The sequence below is a fragment of the Panthera tigris genome, chromosome B1 (genome assembly GCF_018350195.1).
Source record: "Panthera tigris isolate Pti1 chromosome B1, P.tigris_Pti1_mat1.1, whole genome shotgun sequence".
Lineage (NCBI taxonomy): Eukaryota > Metazoa > Chordata > Mammalia > Carnivora > Felidae > Panthera > Panthera tigris.
Genome location: NC_056663.1, coordinates 39,656,326 through 39,680,733, shown reverse-complemented (window position 1 = coordinate 39,680,733; position 24,408 = coordinate 39,656,326). Strand labels below are relative to the sequence as shown.

The 24,408-nt window shown below is 42.1% G+C and overlaps 1 protein-coding gene across 2 annotated transcripts in view; it reads left to right on the top strand.

The window, feature by feature from the left end:
• Window positions 1-624: 624 nt before the first annotated feature.
• CSGALNACT1 (chondroitin sulfate N-acetylgalactosaminyltransferase 1) overlaps window positions 625-24,408 on the top strand; it is a 340,488-nt gene continuing 316,704 nt past the window's right edge. The window contains exon 1 of one of the 2 annotated variants that reach the window (XM_042983326.1): window positions 625-671. The gene's annotated coding sequence lies outside the window, so the exon portion shown is untranslated. The remainder of the gene's footprint in view (window positions 672-24,408) is intronic. The other variant, XM_042983325.1, reaches the window with a different exon arrangement.

Genomic DNA, 24,408 nt, shown 5'->3' with positions numbered 1-24,408 from the left:
GGTCTCAGAGCCAAAGGGTTTCTGACCTTCGCTGTAAATAAAGGTTCCTTAATGAAGATGTTACAAGTGACCAGGGCCGCAAAGGATTAACTCTCCGAAATCCAATTTACAAAGTTTTTGTAAGTCGGCCCATGGAGGGGAAGGCAGACCACTGGGTGTGGGAGGGAGCGGGCCTGGGAAACTCTGTCCAGAAAGAGGATCACACCCCACCGCCTCTCTCCTGGGGTACCGGCCGTGCCGCAGTGTCCCATTTCTCCACATCTCGGCGCCAGTCATTGCAGGGGACCCCTGGACTCCGGGCGTGCCCCCTGCAGATACCGGGCAGGCTTCGGCCAGGGCGCCCCGCTCCGACGGGGCAGAGGGACGCACTGCAGAGGGACGGCTGGGGAAGCGGGTGGGCGCAGCCAAGCGCGACCCCCGCCCCGCCGCTGCAGCGCGGGCTCACGGCCGCCCGGCTCCCACCCGGCGGTGGGGCGCCGGGGCTTGGCCGCGGTTCAGCCCGCCCGCCCGCCGCCGCCGCCGCCGCCGCTCCCCGCCCCCCGGGTCCCTGGAGGCTCCGCGGCTGCCGGAGCGGGAGGTGGAGCCGAGCCCGCGGCAGCCGCGCAGGAGGGAAAGTTCGGCGGCGGCAGGAGCAGCAGGGGCCGGCCCGGCAGCCCGGAGGGCGCCTCGGGGTGAGTCGGATCACCCTCCCGGGGCCGCCAGGCATGGTGCGCCGCGCGGGGGCGTCGGTGCGGCTCGCGGGTCCGCGCAGCCCCGCGCGGCTTCCTCGAGCTGCCCAGCCCGCGACCCCGGGTGGCTCGTGCTGCCGGGGGGAGACTGAGCCGCGCCCGGCCTCCAGCCGTTCCCGGCCGCGGGGGTGCTGCGGGCGCCGGCGGGGGAGGGGGTTCCGAGCCGCGGCGGGGGGCTGGGGCCAGGGCGGCTCGGCCCCGCGGAGGGCGCGGCGCCTTCAGGTGGACGCGCGAGGACGCAGAGCTGGCGACCAGGGAGGGTCCGCGGCCGCTGCGCGCCGGCGGTCACTTCGGCTTCGCCACCCTCTCTTGTGGCCTTTAGCTGTTTAATTGCTTTCTCGGGCATCTACTAAAAAAGTATCCTCACACGTGCCCGCGTGACTACTTTGCTGGTGTCGGTGTATTATTTTTGCGGTGATGGAGAGGGTGGAGGGGGCGTGCCGAGGGCGGCCGGTGGGCAGCGTGGTCTGCTGCCTGGGAGCGGGGCGGTGGGCAATGTGTTCGAGGGTCACCACGATCCGCAGGATGCCCCGAGCAAGTGTTTCTTGCGGTCAGGGGAGAGAAGCTTTTCGAGGACGTGGTCTGGGGGGTGGTGAGAGTTTTAAAGGTCCGGGAGGAGGAGGAAAGCTGTACAAAGAGAAGGCAAAGTTGTTGTTTCCGCGACACTTCCTGCACCTGCACTACCGTCAATGATTTTGAAGTTATCTTTACATCGATGAGCGAAGAAAGAGCGATGGGAGAGGAAGAGATTTTCACAGCACTGTACATGCCGAAACAGTGAGGCTTGGGAAACAGTAATGAATACTGGAGTGCTTATTTCGCAAACTCCACTCTTATTCTGATTTCAAAGCCTCGGACTATTTTTTACTTAAATGTCGTTAGACAGGTCTAGATAAAATAAAGATAATGAACTCCTCTTTCACATCGTTTTACTAGAATTTTAAACTTAATCCCACCGGATTCCTTGGATTTTGTTAACTTAGTTCATACAAGAAAGCCATAATTACTGTAGTGTTACTTGCACAATGAGGATTAATAAGCCCTGTGCAGGATTAATAAGCCCTGTGCTGTCATGTTGCTAATGGGAAGGAGGGAAATCTTTCAAACTTGGAAATAGAAGCATAAAGGAAAAAAATAAAGCCTTAGTCATAAAAAGTGACTCGAATACGTGTAATAGTGCATAATACGATATGGGATCCTGTGTTGTGTTCCCAGAGAATGTCAGTTCCTGGAAAGCAAGAGATGGGCCATACCCAATAAATATTTAATAATTCCTTTGCATTGAATTACCATACTATATGTTCTCTAAATTATACAGTATTGAAATGCTTTAATTCTGTTCATCTTTGTGTTCCAAATCTCATATGTCTGCTTGCAGGCTGTATTAATGGAGTTCAAAGCAAACTCTCAAACTTTGGGATTCACCAATTTATAGTGAAGTGAACATTTGCTTTGGTATCCCAGGTACCTGGGCTCCAAACAGCCTCTCCCATTTATTAACTGTATAACCTTGGTCAAGTCACTTACTCTTTCCCAGCCATGCTTTCCTATTTTGTAAAATGCCAGCAATATTCCTCACCTTATGGAGGTGTTAGGCAGAGTGAAATAACATTTAGGAACTTGTCCCTGTGCCTGGAGCACAGTAAGTACTTTGTAAATGTTGTCTCTCCTTTGTCTTCCTTTATTTTCAGGAATCCTCAACTCTGGTATGTTTTCAACTTTTTTTTTTTTTTAATTTAAAAACCTTTCTGTGCAATCTTATTTTCCATTCGTTCATTCATTCAACCTCATTTTGCTGAACAACTTCAGATGCTCCCCTTTATGGGTGTTTGAAAATAAGAAGAACACTTTGAGGGTGGGGGTGGGCAGTACTTCAGGTTTTTACTGTTGATAAGAACCCATTGTAAGGTCGTAATATGGTGAGTTGTACTTCTCAGTCTTCATATTATTCCAGCTGTCCTCAGTGTAACATGATTACATTGAAGAGGAAGCCCTGTGCGGGCGCTCATCTCTCCTGTTTACCCTGTCTCCGTGCCTGGCTCAGTGCCTAGCAGGGTGTAAGGGCTTAATAAACATCTGTCAATTTGAACACTGAATGTAATGAAGTTAGTCTTCAGGTCACATCCTTTTTTTTTTTTTTTTTTTTTTTTTTTTTTTTAATATATATTCCTGATGAAAGGACCTTGGGATTCTAAATGATAGCCCTACTATATTTTAAGGCTAATAGAGGTTATTAAAGAAGCAAAGCTCAGGTAGACTTTATTACCTATTGATTTTGCCCTCATGATGAAGCAGTCTTAGAAAATGGATAAAGCCAAGTTCAAGCAGCAGCTTCACCACTAGGGGCCTCCTCTGCCTAGTGTATCACCTTGGGCGGGCGTTTATTGCCATTATTCTGTCCTTTAAGATAGCAAAGGAATTTAACTAACTTGGTTTTTGACATAGAGTACTTTATTAGAAAAGGGCAACCTTGTGTGAAAAGCATTACCAAAGTCCTGAAAAGAAATGAAAGCTATCTTGAATGATGGATTCGGTACTATTTTAGAATAACTTTAAAGGTTTAAAGGAGATTTGAGAATTGGGCTTTTTACTTTGTACATCCTTATATTCAAACATATGACTTTTAAGAAAATTTTCTAAATAAATATATGATTTTGTTAGAGCATTTTCAAGTTTTTTTAGGTATGTCTTTGATGAAGCTTATTTTTACCTTTTAATGTGTTAAATTTTTTAAAAAATGTTTTTATTTATTTTTGAGACAGAGAGAGACGGGGCACGAGCAGGGGAGGGGAAGAGAGAGAGGGAGACACAGAATCTGAAGCAGGCTCCAGGCTCCGAGCTGTCAGCACAGAGCCCGACACGGGCTCAAACTCACAGACTGCGAGATCATGACCTGAGCCGAAGTCAGACACTCAACTGTCTGAGCCACCCAGGCTCCCCTTTTAATGTGTTTAAAATTGTTTTATTTCCTAAACAGGTACTTGTAGCACTAATAATAATACAAGTTTTTCTCCAGGAATGTTATCCTGCTAGTAGGAGCTTCTCGTCTCTCTCTCTTTTATTTTTAAAGAGGCCACATTAAATTCCACCTTTAAAAAATATGTTTCATTACATTCCAAGACACATTATTGAAAGGCATCTTTCTTCTGTGAGGTTTTGAAAAGAGCTCTTATTTCAAAATTCTAATCTGAATGAAGTTAGTCATTGAGACTGTTGAACAACTCAAAGGTGTGTTGGTGTTTTTGTCAGATGTAATTTGCTATTTGGTAGAAAAAATACTGACAATGTATGTAAGCAAACATTACTGAAAATATTGCCATATTGTTTGCAAGTGAATAAGAGAATATTATATTCCAGGTTTTCCGTGAAATTTAATTACAGTGGCAAACTAAACACTGTTAGTCTGTAAAGTAAAATTAACAACAGTTAGAAAGAGTTCAGAGCATTGCATTGTAGGCCCAACCTCTTGCCAAGGGATTTCTTCTCTTAGCAGGAAGTCTCTGAGTTCAAAAAATTATCAGATATCCAATTCTTTATTTTTTAAAAATTTTTCTTATTTTTAAAAATGTTTATTCACTTCTGAGAGAGAGAGAGAGAGAGAGAGAGAGATATGGAGAGAACATGAGTGGGGGAGGGGGAGAGAGAGAGAGGGAGACAGAATCCGAAGCAGGCTCCAGGCTCCAGAGCTGTCAACACAGAGCCCCATGCGTGGCTCGAACTCATGCACTGAGAGATCATGACCTGAGCCGAAGTCGGATGCTTAACCGACTAAGCCACCCAGGTGTCCCTCAGACATCAAATTCTGATTTTTATATGGTGGGATTTTAAAACAAGGCAATCTGATTTTCACTGTTTTTCCACCAAGGTCTAGATCTGGACTCTTTAGGGAATAACTTTTAGGAATAACTTTTGTGTAAAGGTCATAGATAATTTTTATTATCACTTTTCTTTAAGTGAAACACGTTTGGATTGTTTTTAGGACTCTGAGCACATCAAAAAGTTACACAGATCTCATTTGCATAAACTAATCCTTCTCCAGAACTGCAAGAGTATTGTTTTTACCCTCATACATCCAGCTGGTAAAGGTGTGGCGTCCCCTTGTCTCTCCTTCTGCAGCTGAAGCTGGGTCTAAGCCACAATGATAGGTATAGAGCCAGACCCAGGATGAATTTTCATTTGGGCAAGAGCCCCTGACCTGACCAAGATTGCAGTTGCTTGAGGAAATGAACATCTTTATACCTGGGAGTATTTTTAGGAACCTGCACTGGGGAGGTGCCTTCTGGAGGGACAGAAACAGCAACTGTGTGCTAGAGTTTGCAGTGGCATATTTGGAACCCATTACTTAGTGAAACATTACTTTGCCACACAGATAATTTTTGTTGTTGTTTTTAGACAATGCAGAACCTAACATTTGGGTATCCTGGGGTCAGATATGGTACTTTCATTATCAGACACAGAGACATTTGAGTTGATGGAGAAAGAGGGAAACAGGAAGCAGGGAAGAGGTAGGTAGGAATTGTCTATTTATACCCAACAAGACAGTCTACCTTCTTTTCATGTTCCCACGTGGTCCATGGCTGCGCAGCTTAATAAGAAGTGTTGTTCACTGGTGATTTTGAGGTTTACTCATCTACTGTGTTGAGGCAGTTACTGAAATGATGATCTTCAACTTCAGGTCCTGGGTACTCCCCAAAGTGACTTTCTACTCCTGTCTCCCATTTGTTAGAAACTTGCTAACTTTAGTGTATCAGTTAATACATGTAAACACAGCTGCTGCTAGCCTGCGAGGTACCCCTTTATGGTGGACGACCCATGCCAGTGGATTGGGCTTCAGCCCCATTCACTTGCGGCTGGGCTCTCTTGTGCGGCACAGTGTATACAACTGTGTGTGATGCTCTTGTCTGGAGAAGTGGTTAGACCAGTGCCTGGCACATAGTTCATACCACTGTTGGTGGTGGTTGTTACTATTTTAGTGTTATTACCTATGGTATTGCTTGATGATCATTGTAGTTCCGCAGTAATCTGGAATAGACGATTCAGGTGAATTTAGTGCTTATAACATTTGCAGAGGTAAGTGATTCATGTCGGGTTTCTTGTTGCACTTCTGTTAGAGTTCTCCTCAGGGAATAAAATGGCTACCACTTAGGGCCACTGAACCACACAGCAGCTGCTCTGCTAAGTGTGGGCCACGAGCCTCTCATTTAATCAGCATAATCACCTTAGGAAACAGGCACTATTAGTGTTTGCATCTTACAGGTGAGGAAACTAGGGTTTGGAGAGGTGTGTTACTTGTCCTAGGTCAGTTTGTAAGTTCTCCGCCTGGGCCGGGAGCTCACATCTGCCAGGTCTGACTCTAGGACTTGAGCTCATAACCTCTGTGCCATCTTCGAGGATGTGGAGAAAGAAGAACCCTCTTGCACTGTTGATGGGAATGCAAACTGGTGCAACCACTCAGGAAACAGGGAGTTTCCTCAAAAAGTTAAAAATAGAAGTATCCTACAATCCAGCAATCACCCTACTAGTTATTTACCCAAAGGATACAAAAATACTGATTTAAAGGGGCACATGTACCCCGATGTTTATAGCAGCATTGTCTACAATAGTCAAAGGTATGGAAACACCCCAAGATTGATGAATGGATAAAGAAGATGTATATGATGGAATATTACTCAACCATAAAAAAGAATCAAAGAATGAAATCTTGCCATTTGCAACAACGTGGATGGATGTAGAGAATATTATGCTAAGTGAAATAAATCAGAAAAAGGCAAATACCAGCTGATTTCACTCATATGTGGCATTTAAGAAACAAAACAAATGAGCAAAGGGAAAAAAAAAAGAGAGGAAAACCGAGTGACAGTTTATTAACTCTAGAGAACAAATTGATGGTTAACAGAGGGGAGGTGGGTGGGCGGAGATGGGTGAATAGGCAATGGAGATTAAGTAGTACACTGTGATGGGCACTGGGTGATGTAAGGGAGTGTTGAATCACTGTACACCCGAAACTAATATTACACTGTATGTTAACTAACTGGAATTTAAGTAAAAGCTTAGAAAACCTCTGTGCCGTCTTGTCTGGCATGAGTACTCAGTGAATTGGCAGTCCAGAAAACATCTTAGTGTTCTGAGGGTTAACAAAACACGAAAACTTTGATTTTCCTTAGATTGTTGTACTTATATCTACTTCTGGGCATGACAGAGCAAGATGACAAATGAATTTTTATCAGGAAGTCTACTTCAGCACTTTTTATTTATAGATTTTTATGTGTAGCTTTTTCTTGGAGCTCAAAATACAATACAATGTGGTACAACTTATTTCTGTACGACATTTAACTTCTTATCAAGGCACTTTGCGGGCTTCTTGTAAGCAGAATATATGAATAAAATCAAGTGTGTGGGTTGCAGAATATTAAAGTGTGAAGGCTGGAATCAACCATTCATGCATTCATCCAACACATATTTATTATTCCCCTCTTAGCTGAAGGCACTCTGCTGGACACTACAGAAATGGCAAGTTGTGGAAGATCTCATTAGGGAGGAAAGCATTTGAGCCTTAGGAGCTGGGCAATCCCGGGGTTTGAATCCCAGCTCCACCACTGACTGACTGGGGCTCCTGGTCCCATCATTGAACATCTCTGAGGCTTAGTTTGTTTGTGTGCCTAGTGAGGTTAATAATAATATCTTATAGGCTGTTGCAAGAATAAAAGGAGCTGTAAAGGGAAAGAGCAAAGCCACCAGACATAGTAGGTGCTACGGATAGCGGCACTCTTCCCGTCCTTCCTTCATATATGTCTCTTTTCGCCCTCTCCCTTCTCTCTCCTCCGGCCTCCTGCCTTAGAGGGCGTGTGGAAGAGATGAAAATATCTACATTCAAGGTAGGCTGTGATGAATTCTTCGAAAATGTCAATTTCTGGTTCTCCCTCTTGAGGCCTGGGACAGACCTGGTGTTGGGTGATCCGTGAGCTGGTGCCAGTGTAGGATTCGTGTCACCCTGGATTGCCACCCAGGCTGGCCAGAAGGGTATGAATTCAGGAGGCAAAGGCAGCTTGGAGCCCAGGATAAGGGCCTATGGTTTAGAATACGGTTGGGATCCAAGGGGTGTGTGTGAGGCTATTTTGAGGAGTAGCTGAGAACTCAGGTCTCATGAAAACTGGAACAACCCAGAAATGAAATTGGAGGTGGGCTGCATAGAAAGGGTCTGGGATCTAGATAGAGAGCAAGGCAAAAACATGAGCAGCTTATTCTTGAGGGACACCTGGTTGAGTCACGTGGCTTTAGGCTGGGTGGGCTCTGATGAAGAGCTAGGAAGAGGTCTGCAGCCTGTCTGCATCCCCACGTTGGTGCATTGCCTATTAGATGCCTCTAGCTCCTTGGTCTCCTACTGCAGGGTTTTTCCAAAAGCAGTGCATCTTCTTTTAGCAAGGAGCTAAGTAAAAATTATTAGTTGTTGCCAGTTCTCCTCCAGGTCTTTGAGAGGTAGCTGGAACCACAGGAAAATAAGCTGTTCTTTTGGTTCCCAGTCCGAGATTTGGTTACATACACCCAGATCTGTTTCACAGAAAGGCAGGGAGCCAGGTCCATGGGGCCCAGGATAGAGTCCTGTTGGCATTTCTGTAGAGTGGGCTGTGTTGTAAGATCAGGGAGTGTTTTTAGAGAGATGTTCCTAGTGGTTTTATGGTAATGAGCCACCTTGTTTGGTGTCCAGGGCAGATGCTGTGTGCGGTAGGGAGGGAATGCGGGTTTTACAAAATCATTACAGTTCGCAATGTCTGCCTCAGCCAGGGAGCAGGAGGCCTTGACTCATTATTTATTATGTGTTAGCACATAAGCATAAACCAGTCCTTCTGTGAATAAGCAAACAGAACCTGCCCAGGTGCAAAAGAAGCTTGATTCAGGGTTTTTTAAAAATGCAAAACATTTAGAAACAGTATTGAATTGGGGAACAGTTTGTTAAAAGCAAGTTACTGTAACTTTCAAAAGCCCATTTTATAGAATTAATAGAGCATCTTGAAATGAAATGACCAAGCAAACTTAAAAAAAAAACAAGTGGGGCCCCTGGGTGGCGCAGTCAGTTCAACTTCCGACTTTGGCTCAGATCGTGATCTCCTGGTTTGTGAGTCAAGCCCCACGTAGGGCTCTGTGCTGACAGTTCAGAGCCTGGAGCGTGCTTCGGATTCTGTGTCTCATTTTCTCTCTGCACCCCCGCCCCCCCGCTTGTGCTCTGTTTCTCTCAAAAATAAATAAATGTAAAAAAAGTATTAAAAAAAAACAAGAGAAGGATAGCTTGGTGGGAAGAAGAATAGTACCTGAAATGAAATCCAAGTTAGTTCATATGGTTCTTGGGAAGATTAGGGGAATGAATGTGTACACTGAGCCCTTGAATAAGTGAGAAAATGCAGGAGACAGTGAACTGCATAAGGAAGCAACACTTCAACGAATGGGTTTGGCCATTGGGAGTCCATTCACCCAGCCTCACAGCTCCACTCTCTCTTAACTATGTGATCTTGGGCAACTTACTTAATTCTTTTTTTTTTTTTAATATTTATTTTTGAGAGAGAGAGGGGGCGGGGGGAGACACAGAGTCTGGAGTGGGCTCCAGGCTCTGAGCTGTCAGCCCAGAGCCTGATGCAGGGCTTGAACTCACAACTGCCAGATCATGACCTGAGCCGAAGTCAGATGCTTAACTGAGCCACCCAGGTGCCCCAACTTACTTAATTCTTTAGATCCTACTTTTCTCATCTATAAAATGAGGGTAATAGTTCTTATCTTACTGGATGGTGTGCTTATTGGATTGATTTAGATAACGTATGTAAACTGCTTAGCATATGGTAATAAATCATACACATCAGCTGTTATTACTACACGAACACACAGGAAGGAAGCACGGAAGAGAAAACAAGGATCAAGGAGCATTTGGAAGGCTAGAAGGAGCATTCTGTATTTGCCATGGACCCTGAATTTCTTTTTTTTAATTTTTTTTAATTTTTAAAAAAAATTTTTTTAATATATGAAATTTATTGTCAAATTGGTTTCCATACAACACCCAGTGCTCATCCCAAAAGGTGCCCTCCTCAATACCCATCACCCACCCTCCCCTCCCTCCCACCCCCCATCAACCCTCAGTTTGTTCTCAGTTTTTAACAGTCTCTTATGCTTTGGCTCTCTCCCACTCTAACCTCTTTTTTTTTTTTTTTCCTTCCCCTCCCCCATGGGTTTCTGTTAAGTTTTTCAGGATCCACATAAGAGTGAAACCATATGGTATCTGTCTTTCTCTGTATGGCTTATTTCACTTAGCATCACACTTTCCAGTTCCATCCACGTTGCTACAAAAGGCCATATTTCATTCTTTCTCATTGCCACGTAGTATTCCATTGTGTATATAAACCACAATTTCTTTTTTTTTTTATATAAACAATGACAGTTTTATTTTTTATTTTATTTTATTTTATTTTATTTTTTAATATATGAAATTTACTGTCAAATTGGTTTCCATACAACACCCAGTGCTCATCCCAAAATAAACCACAATTTCTTTATCCATTCATCAGTTGATGGACATTTAGGCTCTTTCCATAATTTGGCTATTGTTGAGAGTGCTGCTATAAACATTGGGGTACAAGTGCCCCTATGCATCAGTACTCCTGTATCCCTTGGGTAAATCCTAGCAGTGCTATTGCTGGGTCATAGGGGAGGTCTATTTTTAATTTTTTGAGGAACCTCCACACTGCTTTCCAGAGTGGCTGCACCAATTTGCATTCCCACCAACAGTGCAAGAAGGTTCCCGTTTCTCCACATCCTCTCCAGCATCTATAGTCTCCTGATTTGTTCATTTTGGCCACTCTGGCGTGAGGTGATATCTGAGTGTGGTTTTGATTTGTATTTCCCTGATGAGGAGCGACGTTGAACATCTTTTCATGTGCCTGTTGGCCATCCGGATGTCTTCTTTAGAGAAGTGTCTATTCATGTTTTCTGCCCATTTCTTCACTGGGTTATTTGTTTTTCGGGTGTGGAGTTTGGTGAGCTCTTTATAGATTTTGGATACTAGCCCTTTGTCCGATATGTCATTTGCAAATATCTTTTCCCATTCCATTGGTTGCCTTTTAGTTTTGTTGGTTGTTTCCTTTGCTGTGCAGAAGCTTTTTATCTTCATAAGGATGGACCCTGAATTTCTAATTCTACTCTTGGAAAGTTTTAATGTCTTAAGTTCTAGATGATTATAATCAAATATGTCTTGAACACCTACTGTGTATATGTCACTGTGATAAGATGATTGGGGGTGGCCACTAATCCCAGAAAACCACCTTTGATATCCTTATGTAACTTACAGTTTTTGACTGAGAGGAGCAAGATGGTGACTGAGACTTAATGTTGAAATAATGTTGAAATAATGGATTCCTAGTGTTCCTTGGCTACTTTATTATTATTTTTATTATTTTTTTGTGATTTTTTAAAATATAATTTATTACCAAATTGGCTAACATACAGTGTGTACAGTGTGCTCTTGGTTTTGGGGGTAGATTCCCATGGTTCATCACTTACATGCAACACCCAGTGCTCATCCCAACAAGTGCCCTCCTCAATGCCCATCACCCATTTCCCCCTCTCCCCCCCCCACCATTAACCCTCAGTTTGTTCTCTATATTTAGGAGTATCTTATGGTTTGCCCCCCTCCCTCTCTGTAACTATTTTTTTCCCCTTCCCTTCCCCATGGTCTTCTGTTAAGTTTCTCAAGTTTCACACATGAGTGAAAACATGTATCTGTCCTTCTCTGACTGACTTATTTCACTTAGCATAATACCTTCCAGTTCCATCCACGTTGCTACAAATAGCATGATTTCATTCTTTCTTGTTGTCCCTTGGCTATTTTAATTAGCTGTCCAAAGGAGAATAGCTGTCCTTTTCTTATTTCCCATCTATTCTGTATACAAATGGATAGGACATAAGTACTTCTTCTTGGGCCACCATAGATGTGACTCAAAACACCCAGGATACCTTTGGATATCTTATTTGCATAGACATAAGATTTATTTAAATATTATCTGTAGTTACATAATGAGGAACCAAGGGAGGAGACTTGTGTTTTGTTGGGGGGTGGGAGGGAGGGAGGAGTTTCTTTGGATGTACCTATGCCCTGTACGCTCGGGCTTTAATCGAAAGCATGTTCTTTGGTGGGAGATTCCTTTTGTTTTTTCACTAAATTCATGGCCCATAGATTTCTGGGCCTGAATAACTGGAGTGAGCTCAGTTTGAGGAATGTGTGTGTATATGTATCTCTCTTCCAGATGGAGGTGTCGACAAGTTGCTCCAGAAGGAGACTAGATTAGTGGAGGAAGGGTTCCAGAACTGACTCACTCTGTGGCCACGAACACATTCTTAATCCCTAAAGTAGGAATTTACTCATTGAGGCCCAGGGGCCATTTGAATGCAAAGCAATGAAATTTATGGACTGTGAATGGATTCATCAATCCAAATGGTGGTTGAAGCCAAAATCTGAACATGAAACTAGTAATTCTGTTGGATCAAGTAAGCTGATCCAACATCTTGGGTCTTGAGTTGTCTCAAAATGTTTTTTATGTGTTTTTTTCTTTTCTTTTTTTTTTTTTTTTTAGAGAGTATATATTGTCCACTTAAGTAATTAAAAATCCTGAGGATGTTTTCTATGCGTATCCTTGGGAATACAAGAAAATTTATCCAATTTCACTGGAATTACCTTTTTGTCTGCCTCTGAGAATGAGTCTGGACCAATCCCTGGGTCATTATTAGTGTGGATAATACAGGCCATGAGAATATTTCTTTAGACCCTTTATGCAGGGCAGGTATTTTCATGCTCATGTTCTGGGGGAAATGAGGTAGGAGTAGTTGCAGGAACTGTAAGCTTTTTAGGTTCTCTCCCACTCAAGACAGTGGCTTCAGAACCCAACTGTAGAAATTATTTGCTCACTGACTGCCTGGACTGTGCTTTCTTTTCCATCCTTTGAAGATGGTGAATTTCATTGATGGCCAAAGGGTGACCAGTGAGTGTTTATACTTTTCACCGGAGTGGGGGCAGGTGGGTGGGTGCTGGTCCTTTATAGAACCTTCTGATTGCCTGAAAGCATGAAGGGTTCTTTATTCGGCTTGTGGAGATGGTCCAGCTTAGGGTGAATATGCATGGGAGGCACCTGCTTCTTTAGATTCCTTTCCCTGGTCTCCATAAGTGACTGTTTGCTTATTCTTGGGTCAAATGTCATGCCAGTGTGAAATGGACAGGTATTACTGCTATTCTTAATCACGTAGGAATGAGAGTCAGAGAATGAATGGAGAAGCTTTTAATAAAGCTGGCCAGGTTAATTTATTTTATCTAGATGAATTAGAAATCTTTGAAATGGCAATACTGTATATTTGAAAGGGACACATGGACCTGGAGGATTTGAAGACTTCATTTAATAGTCTTGTTCATGACTTGCTGGGGTTAGAAGTAATGGGGGAACCATTGGTTAACAAAAATCCATTACCAGAAATAATGTCATCTCTGAAATTGCTTGGTCTAATATCAGTATTTTGCAGAAATAATAGCATCTTAGGTACCATGGCCATCTGGTTGGTAATTTTAGGTGCCCTACAATGATACACCACCTGCCCATTCTCAGATTTAGAATCTGGTTATGGAACTCCTGTGTGCTTGGTACTGTGCTCAGGGCTAGAGATAGAGATGAAAAGATGGGTTTCTGACCTCAAGGAGCTCACAGGACAGTGTAATACAAAGAAGGGAATATATCCTCAAGCTATGGCTTAATGACATGTGGAACATCTTCCCTGGGGCTAGTAAGCTCTTAGTGCCCACTGCAAGTCCAAGGGGATTGTTTTTTATTTCCTGTTGACTCTACAACATCACAAATGGAAATAATATCAAAAGCTTCATGAATCAAATTGGTTCTAAATGTTCCAGCTTCATCTATACACATCTAGCTAGATTAAGATTTGAAATCTTTTGTTGTCTGCACTTCAAATCCATGATCTTTCTGGAAACACTCGGTAAGAATAGTTCTGGAGGAGTTTGTTTGGGGACACAAATAAAAAATGGGATTATTTGTGCCAAGGAGAGGTAAGATGTGGATATGGGTATCATTGCAGCCAAGTCAAGGTTGAATAATTGGTTTTTCGATTAAAATGAGGCCCATTTTATCCTGGGAATTCAGAAATGCAGAAGCTTAGGAAGAAATCTATTATGTGCTAAACACTATTTGAAGCACTTTATTTGTGGAGTTTTTTTAAACCCATGCAAAAATATTTGAAGAGCTATTTATATAGATGAAATATGTTGGCTGGGTCAGACGACTATGACAGGCAGAACCAGCATTTGAACACAGATGTGTTTGCCATGAAAGCTCCTTCTCCCAAGGCTGTCGTAGTACCTCCCTAGGTACCCACATGATGGTGGGCACTGTAGCTGCTTTTATGCCCTCCTTGGACAAGTCTGTAGACTCTTGGAGCATTGGGACCATAGTTTACACAGTTTTCCGATACATTCCAAGGAGTGTGTAGCACAGTGTGTAGGCACATAGGTTCTCTGTAAATATGCATGGAATTAACAAATGTAGCAATTTAAAAGTCTTAGCAAGCATCTGGGTTCATGAATGGGCATGTTGCCTTCTAGGATCTTTGTATCTGCATGCAAAGCTGGCCTTGGAGAAACCAAGCAGATAACCCACCCTCAGAAATCTCTTACTATAATTTGCAGTTCATAAGTGTGCCTGTTTTTTAACTATATTCCTGTGTACTGTTTGCTTACTTCATGTTTTCTTAAAAGCTTAATATAAACAAATTATGTATTCATAATCTTGTGGCAGGCTAGGTGGATTTAATAGAGTCAGGAAAGCTTCCAACGTATTAAGTGTTCTTGAAGGTAATAAAAAGGAGGACTAATTATCTCACTGAAAAGGTTATAACAGAGATGTTGGACATCTTGACTCAGTGGGATTTTTGACAGCAGCAAAAGTAGTTAAGAAAAGATAGCTTTGAGAAACAGCAAAGATGAGTTTTAAACCTAGTTATTTTATTAAATCTATGGTGTGGGTGTATCTATAAGCAAGAGGATGTAACTAAATAATGAATGCATCGTGTCTGGGGTTGGAATGGTAATTTGAAAGTACGTGGCTGGTGTTCACAGTTGGAGCCTGTGAGATTTTACATTTAATGATTATACCTTTCTGGAGCCATCTGTCTCTCTCTTTAATAAGCAATATCCCTTATCAGGTCTGATTTGTGTACATTGATTACACCATTATACTTGTTAAATATTAAAGCATTTTTCCCCTTGTGTGAAGTCTAATTAGGCAAAGTGTTCAGTGCAAGCTTGGCATTATCATTCAGAATAACAGCCTGGTCATTACCTACGACAGACCTCAGCTTCCTGGATCATTTGTCCCCCGCCCGCCATCAGAGTCTGGTATACCAAATATAGTGCCTGAAAGTTTGATGAGAGTTTTAGCACTGTTGGGCCATTAAGAAGGGTCATGCTACAAAGATTAAAAAAACCTTTTAAAAATGAATGCAGACATTTATTATCTATAGTTTGTATTTTGCATGTATCAGGCTTCTGAACAGATACACCTGCTGAAATTAATTTTGTGAAATTAAAGAATCTTAAAAAACTTTAAAGGATAAAAACATAGGTTACAATGATGTTTGGATGAAGAGAAAGCCAGTCAAGAAGTAGTTGCATTTTACACATATACATACTACTGGTAAAAACAAGAATTTTCGATATCAAGCCACTATCACTTGAAGGCCATGTGGTGATCCCTTACAGTCTTCTTGAACTTATTTGTGCAGTCTACTTCAAAAATTGATTTGCATCATTGACTTAATAGCAAGCATACAGGGCCCAAAATAAGATTATTAATCACTTGGTATCTTTGATAAGTTATCTAGCATCGTTTTGAGACAACTACTATGATGGATGTTGTCTTTTTTCTTTCTTAGGTATTCATAGTACTTTATTTTTTAAAAATTTGTATTAAATTTTTTTTAAATGTTACATATTTTTGAGAGAGAGAGAGCAAGAGTGACAGTGCATGAGCGGGGGGGGGGGTCAGAGAGAGAGGGGGAGACACAGAATCCAAAATGTGCTCCAGGCTCTGAGCTATCAGCACAGAGCCCAACGCGGGGCTCAAACCCACGAACTGTGAGATCATGACCTGAGCCAAAGTCGGAAACTCAACCGACTGAGCCACCCAGACGCCCCTTCATAGTACTTTCTTATTTCTTATTTAAATTTCTAAAAAAATCTGCAGTCTATCATGGGCATGCACAAACACACAGGTGCACACATACTCACATGTGTGATCTGGGGCTGATCGGCACAAACCAGTTAGGAATAGGTCCAGTTTATTGCTTGTTATTTTCAAGAAGAGCTTTCAAGCCATAAGTTCTATGTGATTATGTCATCAGGCTAATAGGTTTTCCCTCTCAGTGGTCCCAGAAGCTCACATTGGGGTTTTTGAAAGTGCCTTTATCCTTTTATAATTGCAAGTAGCAATGGCATTGCTCTTTCTTTTCCTTTCTTTCTCTTGAGAGAGGACACAAGTGAGCGAGGGTGGAGAGAGAGAGGGAGAGAGAGAGAATCCCACAAGAGGTAGAGAGAGAGAAGAGAGAGAAGCGGGGCTCACCTTATGCAGGGCTCATGTTCACCCAATGCGGGGAATGAGCTCCTCTGAAGCGGGGCTTGAGCTCACCCAGTGTGGGACTCGAACTCACTAACCATGAGATCATGACCTGAGCTGAAGTCAGTTGCCTAACTGACGGAGCCACCCAGGCACTCAAAGACATTGCTTTCTATTTATGCATTGTGGAAAGCGGTCGGAGTATCTCCTTAATATGAGAATTCATTTTGAGTTGTTTTTGAATATAGTCAAATCGAAATGACATTTGGCTCTGGATTAAAATTTGGATATAGAGATCAAAGAATGGAAGGGAACTTCCATTTTCTGGCCTACTTTTTCTGTTTCCCAAATGGAGAAGCTGAAGCTCAGAGAGGTAGAGTGGCTCAGCCAGAGTCACAAGGGTATCAGCAGCAGGCTCAGAGCTGGAGTTCTGTTGTTCCACTGCACTTTCTCCTCAGGAAAGTTGGGGACCCTTGGCAGATGATGAAGTCTAGACCACTTCCCATTTCCCAGACCCTTCACAGGTATGGGGAGCCTTGGCCTGGGTAGGTTAGAAAAGTTTTGAAGGAAAGATTGCTGCTTTACAACTGGCTAAAGACAGAGATGCTAAAATCTGAATCTGTCTTGGGTTGCAGAAGAATTTATATTTTGTGTTTGCTAGTTGGCATATTGTGAGAAACTGAGAACTCAGAGCCAGTGCCTGCCTTTGAGAATCTCAGAATTCAGTAGGGAACAGGCAGGATAGCAGACAGCTGTCCCGGGTATCCAAAGAAAGGTTGTCTGTTATTGGACCAGACTAGGGCTCAGCTGGAGAGTCAGGTCTTCTGTTTCCATAGGCCCAGAGCCTGTAATGAGTAAGTCATCAAACTAACATGCCTCCAGGTTGAGAAGGATCTAGAAGGCCAAGGGGTTAATTTACTTTTTGACAAATAATTATGACGATGGTTAATGACAAGCATGGTGGTTAAACACATGGAGTCTGAAGCCTAATGTGTTTGGGTTAGACCAGCTTCCATGCACTAGTGGTCAAATTTAGGCAAGTTACTTTACCACCCTGAGCCTCACTTGTCTTGTCTATAACATGGGAGTGATAGCAAACGTTTATATTGTACTCACTACATGACAGCTTCTGTCTCAGTGCTTTAGGAATATTAACTCATGTAATCCTCACAACAATGCTATGAGGTGGCTACTGCCATTACTCCCACTTTACAGATGAGGAGACTGAGGCCCACAGAATTTTAGCGTATTGCTCAAGGTTATACAGCTAAGGGTCAGAATTGGGTTTTGAATCTTGGTGTCTGTTGCTCTTTGTCACTTTCCTATGCTACCTCTCACTGGGATTAAGATTATTGTAAGGAGGGGTGCCTGGGTAGCTCAGTCAGTTAAGTGTCCAACTTTGGCTCGGGTCATGATCTCCTTCTCCCTCTCTCCCTCTCTCCCTGTCCCCACTCACACTTTCTTTCTCTCTCAAAATAAAGAAATAAACTTAAAAAATATTATTGTAAGGATCAAGTGGGATAAGCATACAAGAAATATCAGCTGTCATTGTTAGTTATAATAAAGCTAACATTGCCTTAATAACAACAACCATAAAATCTGCAAGATCAGCACCTTCTTTTCCCTTAGACAAGCTCCAGAGAAGCCAGATCATAATCAAGAAGTTGCTTTGGCTATTACAAAAGTAATGCAGAGAGAATTCAGAAGACTATAAAGTGTCCTTGCTGCTCAGGCAGTGTTGGTATAGCTAAGGTAGAGTCGGTCAGTGGGGTCAGCTCGACTGAATTCCTGGCCATGGCCCTGTTTTAGCTCTGAGAGCTTGCAGACTTTTTCTACCACTTACAGATCTGAGGTGCCAGTGACCAACTCTGTAATATTGACTTCTGTCTGTCATCCAGACGATTAAGTATAATAGAGATGCTAAGGTCATTGTCTATGCCGCAGAACTAACCACCACTATGGAAGTCGCTAAGAACAACACTCTGATCCTTTGAGGAAATCTTTCAACCACTTGTAGAAGTCATTTTTTGATGAGATTCCTCCATTTTGAGTTAACAGCCTAATTCTCAGACTGCAGTTTTGTTTGCAAATCACTTTGCTATGGAGTTTAGATGTTATTTTGTTTTTGTTCTTTTGTTTACTTTTACATTCATAGGTTATGTGTAAGTATATGTAAATGTAATGTGTGTGCACATTTTAATTTATAATAAAGTGAACAACTACCCAGATAAGCATCTAGAACATTCCCTTTGAAGCTCCTCACATGTGCTTACTGGTCATATTTCCTTCCTTCATCCTGTCCCCACCCCTACCCCAGGGGTAACTGCTCTTCCAAATATTGTATTAATTGTTTCCTTGCTTTTCTTTACAGTTTTACCACAAATGTGCATCCCCACATAATTTATTTCTTTTTGTCACAGGCAGTTGAAGTGGAAAGTTTGACTACTGCCTCAAGATACACTAGATAGAAGTTACTGAAATAAGTAGTGAGAAAGAGCAAAATAGGCATTTTCAAAGGAAATATCTGAACACCGGGTTCTTCACTGGGAGGGTATAAAAAGCATTGATACAGGATTTGTAAGGGGATTTACTTGGAGAAGCCGCTGCGGTGAGTCTGCATCATTTCCCTTTCCTGGAAGAAGCATGAGTTGGGGGTCTGCCCCCTCAGTCCAAGCCCAGAGAGAGGTTGTCTGGAGAACTGGGAGCTTGGTGGACTGGCTGTGCATCTGGTGAGATGTTTTGGTGTTGTGGCTGAGTGGGGAGCAGCTGTGATAGGGCTACCCCCACTGCCACGTTTGTTGGAGTGATTGTGCATGCTTCCCATGTGGCCCATGCAGGAATGGAGAGCCAGCCTGGAACTGTTGGGCCTCTGTCCAAGTGGCATAGTCAGCAAAGGAATTTAAAGTGAATTTCATGGCTGGGTGGGGGTGGCAAACAGAGGACTTGAATGCATCACTCATAGCACAAGGATTTTGAAAACCCACAAAACCATCCATAAGAGACAGGGAGTTGGGCTTAAGTATCTACTGGTCCAGAGAATATGAAGCCCTCTGTACTAGTGAGGGGTACGTTTGCATGCATATATAAATGAAAGAACAATGGCAACACAAAATAGATGTTTATTTCTCTCTTACAAAGAATATGTCAGGAAATAGTTCCAGTTCATGGATGGGATGGTGGCTCCACACAGTTATCAGGAACAGGCCTCCTGGTTCACTGCTCCCAGGGCCCATGGATGTTGTCCTCATGTTCATGGTCAAGGGGAGCTGCTAAAGCTCCAGCCATCAAGTCACGTTCCAGGAAGCTGGGGGGAGGAAGCACAGAGGAAAGGTCTGCCCCATCCCTTTTGAGGATTCTTTCAGAGTACACCACCCACCATTTCGCTTATGTCTCATTAGCCAGAGTTCAGTCACAAGGTCATGCCTAGCTCTGAGCCAGGCCAGGAAATCTCTCCTTGTTGTGGGGCAGCCATGGGCCCAACTTAAAATTGGGATTCTTTTTGTAAAGAGGAAGAGGCTAATGGATATTGGGGGCAGCTGGCAGCCTCTGTCACTTCATTTTCTCCCCATGTTCCAGCCCTGAAGGGGAGAGAAAGAGCAGCTAGCAAGTGGGGCAGGATGTGGGTAGAGAAGACTGAGGCTGGTGGTGCGCCTGAATAGATCCTGACTGGGCATATGGGATGGAGCAAGAAGTCTTTTTTTTTTTTTTTTTTTTGCCTTAAAGTGTCGATTAATATATTGACCTTTACATTTCATTTTCTGAATCACAATTGTGTTTTGTGACTTAAAGGAACTTTAGGATTTTCTGTTACCTATACGTGGCAGAGAATGATGGGGCCTGCTAGAATTTCCCTTGAGTAACAAAGGGAAAATAGACCCTCAATATTATATATATTTCAACTTGATAAGGTCTTTATTATTATACATAACCACCATGCCATTTCCACACCTAAAAAGTTAATAATCAGTCTTTAAAAAATCACCTTATTTTGTGACTATGTGTGGTGATGGATGTTAACTGGACTCATTTTGCAATATATACAAATATCGAGTCAATAACCTTGTACACCTGAAACTAATATAATGTTATATGTCAGTTATACCTCAAAAAGTGCATACTCTAACCTAGTAACTCTGCTTATAAGGATTTATTCTAAGGAGATCTCAGACTAGTATCTAAAGATACAGGTAAAGTGGGGGAGGTGGGTGGGGGGATGGGTTAAATCAGTGATAGGGATTAAGGAGTACACTTATTGTGCTGAGTACCCAGCATCATGTGGAAGTGTTGAATCACTATATTGTACACCTGAGACTAATATTACATTTTATCTTAACTGGAATTTAGATAAAAACTTGAAAAAATAAGGACATAGGTAAATCATGTTCATTGAAGCCTTATCTATAGAAAAAAATTCTAAATATCAATCAGTGGGAAATGGTTAAAACATTATAGTACTTCCAGACAAGGGAATTATTATTAGCTATTAAAAATGGTGATATAGATGATTAGTGATGTGAAAATATGTAAAATATATTGATGAGTGAAAAAAAATGAATTTTCCTTATCTCAAAAAGTGTCTTTTTGTTTGTTTGAATCTCCATTGCAAAAGGTGAGCATGTGTTAGGTGTATTTCAGGCGCATGGAAAAGCAGGCATAGATTAGCATGTGGTGTTCCTCTATCAGCACAGGGACCTAAACCTCTTAGCACACACGGTGACTTGTGCATTGCTTCTGTTACCCTTACATGAAAAGTCTGTTTTAGGAATTGTGGAAGAGGTTAGTGATAATCCATATCGACATAAAACTTCATGTGTCACATAGCTGCTGACTCCTAAGCCAGAAGGCTTGAGACAGCGAAATTTGATTTGGTGATTATCCTGGCCAGGGAATTGATTTGTTCTTACTCATGGAAAGTACAGGTCTTTGGAGTGAGAAAGAATGGAATCTATTTTACGCTTAAATAGAATTTCACTTTGACCACTGGTAGAGCATGGGCTTTGGATGTGACTTTGTAATGGTAACGTAACCACAAGGAGCATGTTTGACAAGAGCACTTTATAAGAATGTGTATTTAGAATATATGGGTAGGATTTTGTTTTAATTTGTCAAATTTACTGGACACCTTCCATATAAAGCACTGACTGTAAAACAAAAGAAACAGAAAACAATGGGTTTGATAGGTTGGTACTGCCTTGTTCTCCCTGATTCTGTCCAGATGTTCTACTTTTTATCAAATTCTGTGGTTAATCCTTAGAAATCCTCTTTCACTGCTATCCCATTCCCCAACATGTCAGTATAAAGGGCTGGTTAAGAAGTACAATCATTTGAAAGTACAGGTGCTTCACTTTTTAGTTATTCATATTTTATCCTCTTAATACTTCCAAAATGAATTTGAGATATCTACATGTCCTTCTTTTAGAAAGAACAAGTAACAAAAACAACAAATCCTGTATCATTACAGTTACCAAATAAGTCAGGAAATTATTCACATTCTGAGAAAATAGTCACCAAACTTTCCTTCGCAGGATGCAGTAGTGTAGGATTGTACAGATAGCAGTTCACATAGCGAGGTATTGTATTTGGAAATGACGTAATTTATAAAGATACACATATGTAAGTTTTTTGCAACTTGACCTATTGCCAAAAGTAAAGTGTCTGTGAATACTTCTTACTTTTGGTATATATTGTGAACTCTTGAACCTTGATGTTATTTTTGTTGTTTATTCTATTAACACATGCCCATTGAGCCTTTGCTCTGTGCCCTGCATTGTACTGATGCTGGGGGAAAGCCACATAAAGACACAGCTGCTTTTTATTCTAATTTCAGGGTTGGGGAAATTTAATATCTGAGTGAAAGGTCAACTACTGGTGAGTCAGAATTTGTTTTCATGTTCTGGTTTTCAAGAGTTGGGACTTGAGGACAGCAACTAACTTTGGTACATGTTTTATGGCAGCTGACAAACAGAGTTAACCACAATAGACAATTATTGATCTTAATTGGTATATCTTGTGGAAACATTGCTAAAAACTCTACTTTTTTATTTCAGTAAGTTAAAACATAGTGTTTTTGAGTGCAGAGTTTTCTTGTTAGTTCATGTATCCATCAAAGACAGTAGGGAGATATGATTAGCCATTATGTTAGTTTGTTTGAAAACATGCCATTTTTAGCACACTAATTTTTATAAAAAGGGGAGATCTGATGAAAGCTGGATTGATCCAGACTACAACATTAGCTTATATTACCTGATGTTCTTAACTTGGAAGATTTAGAATTGATTGTAAGAAAGTGTTTGGCAAATGACACTTTCAAATGAAATGATCTTGTTTTCAGATCCAAGCTCTAATGTCATACATAATTGAAATGCTGCAGCATGGCCTGACAACTTGGTTATTATTCGATTCAACATTTTAATTTATTTTCTGAACTATTAACCATGGCAACAATTTAAAAAGAGTTCTTAATATAAAATTATAGATGATGCTGACAAATAAATACCTGTTGTTGTTGATCAAGAATTAAAGCCTAGGGGCGTCTGGGTGGTTTGGTTGGTTAGGTGTCTGACTCCTGATCTCAGGTCAGGTCGTGATCTCACGGGTTCGTGAGTTCGAGCTCTGCATGGGGGTCTGTGCTGATGGGGATGGTGGGCAGCCTGCTTGGGATTCTCTCTCCCTGTCTCTCTGCCCCTCCCTCACTCGTGCTGTCTCTCTCAAAATAAACAAATGAACTTAAAAAAAAAAACCTAAGCAAGAGCTTTTTTTTTTTTTTTTTTTTTTTTTAAATTGTGGTAAAATATACATGACAGGGGCTCCTGGGTGGCTCAGTTGGTTAAGCGTCCGACTTCGGCTCAGGTCGTGATCTCACGGTTCGTGAAGTCAAGCCCCGCGTCAGGCTCTGTGCTGATGGCTCAGAGCCTGGAGCCTGTTTCAGATTCTTTTCAGATTCTGTGTCTCCCTCTCTCTGACCCTCCCCTGTTCATGCTCTGTCTCTCTCTGTCTCAAAAATAAATAAACATTAAAAAAAATAAAATATACATGACAAAAAATTTACTGTCTTAACCATTTTTAAGTGTACAGTTCAGTGGCATGAAGTTCATTCACATTGTTGTCACCACCACCATCTCCAGAACTCCTTCAGGAGCTTTTTTTTTTTTTTTTTTTTCTTAATGTTTATTTATTTTTGAGAGAGAGAGACAGACAAAGTGTGAGCGGGGGCTCAAACTCATGAACCAGAAGATCATGACTTGAGCTGAATTCAGACACTTAATGGACTGAGACACCCAGGTACCCCCAGGAGCTTATTTTTATTACAAGTTATATTGAGGCACTGTATTCTAGCTAGCCTTGATGGAATTTTGCATGGAAAGGTGGCATCACAAATTCTTAGGTCTTCAAGTTGTGAAATGGTGTGTCACAAACCCCCATCATTAGAGAACTCACAATTCCCTTTCTTTAAGGGAAACTTCCACTTCACCACACCGCCTAGTCCCACGGGGGACCCTTGGCAAGATTAGTTCCCTGATGTTTCCATGTGTTTCCCACTCCTCCTCCGAGAGGTGTCTGTTCAAAGTCCCCCAAGCTTCAGAACGTGGCTCGGTGGCATAAGGAATTTGGGAGGCCAGGTTCCTGTCTGTCTGAGTGTGGTGCTTGAGAGCGGGTTTCAGCTGGCTTGTGAACTGAGGTTCTTGGTTAGCGAGGAAATTCTGGCTGGTGGAGTTGGGGTCTAGTCTGTGCAAGATGATTGGAATGATGGAACACAAGAATGATGTCAGTGTTATTGACAAATCAATACCAGCAATTTAAAGCACATGCTGCTCTAGGAATACAGTCAGGGATGATCAGAGACTGCACCTTCCGCAGCCCTGTGGGCTGTCACTCTTACTCAGGAGTCTGTGCTGCCGTGGGCTCTAGATGTGCCTGGGAGGGACAGCTGCCAGGTGGGCCCATGTCCGAGGCTCTGCACACAAGGACAGAGCTGACAGTCAGCTCAGAGCAATGACCTAGTTATTCCTTCCTGTAGGTCCACCTTATGCATTTTA